At 51.4% G+C, this 6001-nt stretch overlaps 1 long non-coding RNA gene across 1 annotated transcript; it reads right to left on the bottom strand.

Annotated features, from left to right (window-relative positions):
- Positions 1–2374: 2374 nt before the first annotated feature.
- On the bottom strand, positions 2375–5177 carry LOC116596839. The gene is made up of 3 exons (XR_004288334.1): positions 4988–5177; positions 3031–3176; positions 2375–2751 (listed from the first exon to the last, which is right to left on the bottom strand). It is a non-coding gene; the product is annotated as an uncharacterized LOC116596839 (long non-coding RNA).
- Between the last annotated feature and the right edge of the window lie 824 nt (positions 5178–6001).

Genomic DNA, 6001 nt, shown 5'->3' with positions numbered 1-6001 from the left:
GGGGATTGGGGAGATACATTAATAACTTGGGTTTAAAAAAAAAAAAAAAAAAAGCTGCCCCTGTGTACCATAGTCGCCTGCCATGAACAAGGGCGAAGGAAGCGGGGACAGACGCCAGCGCCTGTTGAGTGCTATGAATCCTTTCCACAGTTGGAGCTTGCCAGTTGTGGGTGCAAATGAAATGCAGCTTTTGATTAGAAGGGAATCTTTTATAGTTAACACATATTTATATTTTAAAAAGCGCCAGCCTTCCGATCAAATGAATGGAGAAATTAATTGAAAATTGAGGAACTCTCCCACAATTTCTGCTGAGCTTTCATTTAATACTTGTTCTATAACGCCCTAATTCCAGCCCAACCCTTGCATATAAAAGAGCCTGGAAGGATCTTTTCTTTACCTCAGAAGTGAAGCTGCTATTTAGAGGTGGCAGGAAATGCAAATCCTTCTTGCCTGGAAGGTCTACTGGAGAAAGTGAAAAACCCTGGTCTCTTAAGTACACTCCAAACATTTGCTTCACTACCAGTTTTCTGCTGTTAGATGTATCTGGGCCTTATATTTTAAGCGTGCCTTGATCTGTTTATCTGAGCCAAAAATGCATTAACAATTAAAGGAAAGACTCTGGTGTGTCAAAGGAAGGAAGGTGACTGTAGACTGTGTGATGATTTTAATGACTGCAATTATTGGAAGATTATTCAACAAGCATCATAGATTTGTTTACTGCATTACTCGGAAACTATGGGGGGCCTATTGGGCTTGGAGTTTCACCTTCCTCCCTCCATCACCAACTACCATAGAGGGGTCTTAGACCTAAGCAAATGTGTCATTCTGTGTTGGCTTTCTTATTTTTTAGAGCATTTTTACCAAAATAAGGCACAATTGTTGTCTCAGTCAACTTAAAGGGAACCATCTCTGGAACATTAAAGTATCTTTTGAGTTAATATATTTTAAAAAGAAGAAGGAGGAGGAGGAAAAGAAGAAGAAGAAAGAAGAAGAAGAAGAAGAAGAAGAAGAAGAAGAAGAAGCAGCAGCAGCAGCAGCTGCCGCCGCTGCCAAAGGCCAGAGGATTCTGGTCATCATTCAACTCCTCCCAGCCAGGGTCCCAGTTTCCTCAGTTTGACTCTTTCATAGGGAGCTTTTGAGGATACTTCCAACTCAGCCTCCTCCATTCAGGGCTTGGAGGAGACACTACCACCACAAGATGTTAAGCCGGAGTTTAGGCATATCTCCAGGACTCCATATTGGAAAAAGTTTGGCTGCTTCTTCCTGCCTTTCAACAACCCCTCCCCCCTTATTATTTGCTATCACCACTCCTGGTGTTACCATGTTAGAAAGAAGCAAATCAAAAGAAAAGGGATGACTAAGAGAATACCTGTTTGCCACTAAAGAAGTTTTTACTGTACAGACATAAAGGATGCAAATAAAGAAGTTTTCGTGTCTGATATAAACAATAAACAAGGGCGCCTGGGTGCCTCAGTTGGTTAAGCAACTGCCAATGGCTCAGGTCATGATCCTGGAGTCCTGGGATTGAGTCCCACATCTGGCTCCCTGCTCAGCAGTGAGTCTGCTTCTCCCTCTGACCTCTCCCCTCTCCCATGCTCTCTCTCAAATAAATACATAAAATTTAAAAATAAAAACACAACAATAATCATGGCCTTGGCTTTGCTCATTAGAGAACTAGTAATTTGTTAAAAGGGAAAAAGAGAGAGAGAGAGAATTACCAATTTGGATGTGGGCTTTGAAAAGAAAAGGGGAAAAAAAAAAAAAAAGAACAGTAAATGTCTCCAGTAAGGCCCCCTCCTCCCTCCCCTGAAGCATGGGGACTCCAGTGGCCTGGCCACTGTGGTCCTCCTCCTGGGTCTGTAATCATCCAGTCTCAAGATGAAGGTGGACTTTGGCTGGAATGGAAACCTTCCCTGTTCAAACAGGAACCTGCAGAACTCTGCAAGTGGCAATTAGGAGCCTATTACAAGCCATTAGATTGATCAATGTACCTTAAACAATGCGAATGATTTATATGGCTGATTTACAGGGGGAAGAAAAGGGAAAGGCTGGGACTGCAGCTTCTTTACATCGGTTGCACTGTTCTGGAGAAGACCCGGGTTCAGCCTCTGTTCATCGCTGCTTGGAACCACCAGAGCGATTTATTTAGAAAACTTTTCAAGCACAGACACAGGCTCGCCTGGCTTGTCCGGTGGGTGGCGAGATGCACATTCTTTGCCCCTTTCTCTACTTTCTAAGGAAGGGCTTAGAAAGACCCAGGCCAGGAGGAGCAGCTGGGGGTCACAGCGAAGCCACTCCCCCTAACGGGGGACAACCGCTCGGAGCTGTCCCAGCTGCCTTCCTTCCCCGGGTCTGTCCCCGGAGAGGGGGAGGATGACTTACATACTTGTTTAACGCAGTGTTGGAGAGCTGTGTGGGCTCCTAATTGTGGCAGGAACACAGAACCATTAGCCCTTGAAGTTTCAGGCGCGACTCGGGGAGGAGCGGCGACCTAGCTCCCCGCGTGCACATGACGTGGGGGTGGAAGGGTGGGGTGAGAGGGGACTCCGCGGAACAGCACTCCTAGCTAGGGCTGACTATTTTGGCTAATGTGAAGACAAAATTACAACAGAGTTGAAGCGATCAAAGCTGGCCCCCGCCACCCCTCCTCCCGCCCTCCTTCCCGGCCCTAAGTCTGTTTGTAGTTGTCTCTGCTGCAGACGCTCGTCGGTCTTCTCACGACAAGGAAATTCCTGCCAGTTTTTCCAGAGCCTGCAAGGAGAGGACAGATGCACTTCGCACTTCCCAGAGGAGAACTCCCTTTGTCTTATCTTCCCCTCCCCCAGTCCGCTTGGGCTCTGCGGTGACGCAGACAGCGCTCGGAAAGACCCCGGGCGCCTGGCGGGGCGGGGGTGGGGGTGCGTTTGTAACCGAACCCCACGCCCAACTCTACCCTTGCTGCTCCTTCCACTTCCTCTTTCCTCTTTTTTCTCTTTCGAAACCTTCTCTCTTCCTTTCCCCTCCCTCCTTCTAATGCTCTAGATCTCTTACCGCTCAAGTCTTCTCCCGGGTTCCCGCTCCCAGAGTTTGGGCCGGCACTGTGTATTCTGTGTATTTCCAAGCCCTAGTGGTTTGGCGGGAAAGGGCTTCGTTCTGGTTTGTTCATGGATGTCTGGAACAAATCCTTGTGTCCGTACCTAAATGTGGGATGGGAGGCATAATGGGTTGATAATGGGGCACAGAGGGAAGAGGGAAAAAACTGAGAAACCACTTGATTTGGGAGAGTTGCTCCCTGCGTCTTTTGCAGCCGGTATGGGATGGGAACCCAGGATTCGAAACTCTTCTAGATGGATCACGATTTCACAGACTCACACGTACCACTATCAGCTGTTCTCATCTTCCCTTTATGACTCTCTATCTTGCTCTCCCGAGTTCTGCTCTGAGTTAGTTCCTTTCAATCCCCTGCTTCCTAGGATTTCTCAGGGCCCTCCCGCACAGTGAGTGGCGCAGGAAGAAGCTGGTTCCAAGATTCCCACCAAGAATCCCAGAACCCCTGTACTGTGATATCCCGAGGATCAGGCCTTTCCTGGGTCCACAAGTCCATGCTTTCTGGTGTCCTGCCACTCTAGAGTCCAACCCTGAGCGTCTGGCCTCTCCTATCACACCCCGGATGGATGTCACACCCACCCCGAAGGCAAGACCAGACTGACTTTTCCACCCTGACTCGCTTCTAGGAGTACACATAGGGGAAGAGGGAGGCTCCGCACACATTAGACACGTGCGCCTCCCCCTGCCCTTCCTCCCGCTGCCGCCCGCAGAGTGCACACTGATGACCCAGACACACTTACTCGGGCACGCGCCAGCGGCGTCCATCGTCCTTCCCAGCCCGGCAACAGCCGGCGAGACAGCCTAGAGGCAGGTGACACCGCCGCAGGGAGGCGGGCTCGGCGCTCCAGATGCCTACCTGGGCGCGGAGACGTTTAGGTCCCCCAAAGCCCGCTGCGGGCCTCCGGAACCTGGTGGCCCGCGGCCTGGCGGCGGCTGGGCCTCACCTCAGCCTCCTGCGGAGCTCGGCGGGCAGGCTCCAGCTCTGCGCGGGGCTCCGCACCTCCGCCTCCGCAGGCCCCCCGAGCGCCCCTCTTCCAGAAGCCTGCCGCCCGCCTGCCTCCCATAGGCTCGGCTACATCTGGGATGCATTGCCCCCTAATTGTCAACCCCATTATTGTGATCAAGTGAACATCGCTAATCTCTACATTTATTGTTTAGGTAAATAGAGGCTGCGTTTAATCAATACGCAGGGCCCCAGCCCTCGCAGCGCCAAGTAACTTAAGTCAACGGTGAAGATTTCAGTGTGTGCGTAATTATAGGGCACGCGGAATAGTCACTCCAGCCTAATGCCACAGCTCCCCTCCGACCCCGGGGAGCGGGAGGAGGGAACGTGAGGAATCTCCACCCTCTAAGGGATCGAGGGACGGCTCCCTCCGGGGAAGAAAAGGATTTTGTGGCAGTGACGCCGCGCTCCCGGCCCGAGGGGCCTGCGGCTGGACTGGGGATCGCTCTCACTTCCCAGCCGCCAACTCGCGCGCTCGGCGCCCTCTCCCTGCGGGCTTCTGGATCCCTGCACTCAAGAACTGTCGCAGCGAAGGGGGTGGTTCCCCACCCCTCCTGTCCCCACCGGGTGAGAAGGCTGAGGGCGGGGCCCAGGAGGCGGGTCGCCGGGTGCTCCGGTCGCCGCGGCCTCCGCCCGCAGTCTCGCTTCCAACCCCACCCTCGCATCCCTACTGCTCCCTCCCCAGCCGGAACTCCAATCCCAAGCCTGGGCGCGCAGGAGCGGGTTATTTGCGCTTCTTCTTAAATAGTTATTGTTTCTTAATTAAGAGGACAGTAGCCCAGCTGGTTCGAGAGGATCTGGGATTCCTAGCAGGGCTAGGTCAGGCCTGGGGAGGTTGGCCCTGCAGAGGGGTGGTGTCGGCTCCTTCCAGCAGCTTGCCTGCGGGAGTGGCCTTACAGTGAGGGCCTCAGGGCCACCGCGGGGAGAGGGCTAGTTGGAAATCTTCCCAGTGCCTGCTGAAAGAGCCAAGCCCTCCCGACGCTCTGGATTGGGACCCAGGAGGTTAACCCTACTGCAGTCCGAGGCACTAGCACTTTCTCCGTGGGTGTTTGGTCGCTGGCCTTTTCTGTTTCTCCTGGTGACTCTTTCTGCCGCTCCATTCCCGGGAATGTTGGATGTAAACAACCAGTAACTCCGGTTGTAATCAGATACCCGCCTTTCGTGGAGCGGGCCCGCTTTATTTAAATAAGCTGGATTCCAAAGTCAACTCATCATTTGCAAGTTTAGGGTGTCGGCGCAACTACCGAGCTAAATTACAGCTGGAGCTTGAATGAAGGCCGACAGTATTGGATGGCAGCTGGCTGGTTTTAATTTTTGGAATTGAACAGTTCTCTTATAAGGTATCTCTCTGTTTTCTCTTTCCCTTAAAAGTTAAATAGCATTTAGAACAAGAGGAAAATTAAACACAAATGTCAGTGCAATCCTGAAATCCCTTTTCTTTCTGTTACTTCTTCCTGAGCCTCCCCTCTCAGGGCCCCAAGCTTCCACCCAAGCCTGTGACTCTCCTCATCAAACATTCAGATCTTTCCCACCCCCTGCTGCACATCAGCATTGCTAGTTAGTCCAGAGGACAGATAACTATGATTTCAGACTCTTGATTGAGAATATCAACTTAACTTCTCCTGGGCTGTGGTTGTTTTTAAGCTAGGGCAGGGAGAAGAGAGGCAAGGAGGCTGCTAGCCAGGACTGCTGGGCCCTTTGGGACTTTCAGGAGTTCCATGTGAGCACACCTCTTAAGGCTGTGTTCTTGGGCAGACCAGAAGAGGACCCTTCTCAGTTTCCTCCTCTGTAAACTGAAACTAAGAATTAAGACTTGGAAGGATTGTTACAAAAATTAAATAAAACTCTATAGGACCACCCGGGCAATATGCTCAAAACTTAAGAGTTGAGCTTAAAAAAAGTTCTTGCCTC

This window comes from Mustela erminea, chromosome 8, assembly GCF_009829155.1.
Source record: "Mustela erminea isolate mMusErm1 chromosome 8, mMusErm1.Pri, whole genome shotgun sequence".
In the NCBI taxonomy this organism is placed as follows: domain Eukaryota; kingdom Metazoa; phylum Chordata; class Mammalia; order Carnivora; family Mustelidae; genus Mustela; species Mustela erminea.
The sequence above is the reverse complement of the archived record's forward strand: the minus strand, read 5'-3'. Positions and strand labels throughout refer to the sequence as shown.